Below are 684 nucleotides of genomic sequence, written 5' to 3'. Positions count from 1 at the left end.
AGGTATCTAAAATCAGCCACTTCTTCTAATTTTTCGTCTCCTATCTTTATATTCGCTCTTTCCCTACTTTTTCTTCCCTTGCATACCAGTATTTTAGTTTTACTTTTATTTATTTTCATACAATACTAATCTGTCAGTACCGCTTCCATTTTATTTAAATTAGAAATACATTTACAAATATTTACAGAGTATCTCGAAACGAATGATTAGTTATTACTGTACAAGTGCAAGAGCTTTTTAAGTCCTTGGTCATTTCTTACATCTAAATCTTAAAACTAGGAGGAAAACGTCAAGGGTATGGCGAATATCACCATTTGTGATTAACCCTTTAAAACATTTCGGTGCATACTTATAAGGCAGGGCTTTCAAACTCAAAAATTTTGAAGAGAGGGATGTTTACAACCTGTGAAAACTTGGCTACATCAAATAATAATCAAACGGCACTTTCTAACTGTTAAACCCATAAAATAAACACTTCATAATAAAAATGAAACTGAATTGGAAATCGTAAAGGATTCTTCCTGAACCATTACCTCTATAAACTAATTTAACCATTTAATTAATGCATCTAGTCATCCTCCAAAGGTCTACTATCAAATAGTGTAAATTTGCAAAATATTTTAAAAATTGTATACAGAAACTTTATGACCTACATCAAGAAAAACGGTCTCTGAACAGCAGTTA

Source organism: Agrilus planipennis, unplaced genomic scaffold (assembly GCF_000699045.2).
Source record: "Agrilus planipennis isolate EAB-ADULT unplaced genomic scaffold, Apla_2.0 scaffold35, whole genome shotgun sequence".
Taxonomy (NCBI): Eukaryota; Metazoa; Arthropoda; class Insecta; order Coleoptera; family Buprestidae; genus Agrilus; species Agrilus planipennis.
This window is presented reverse-complemented; position numbering follows the sequence as displayed.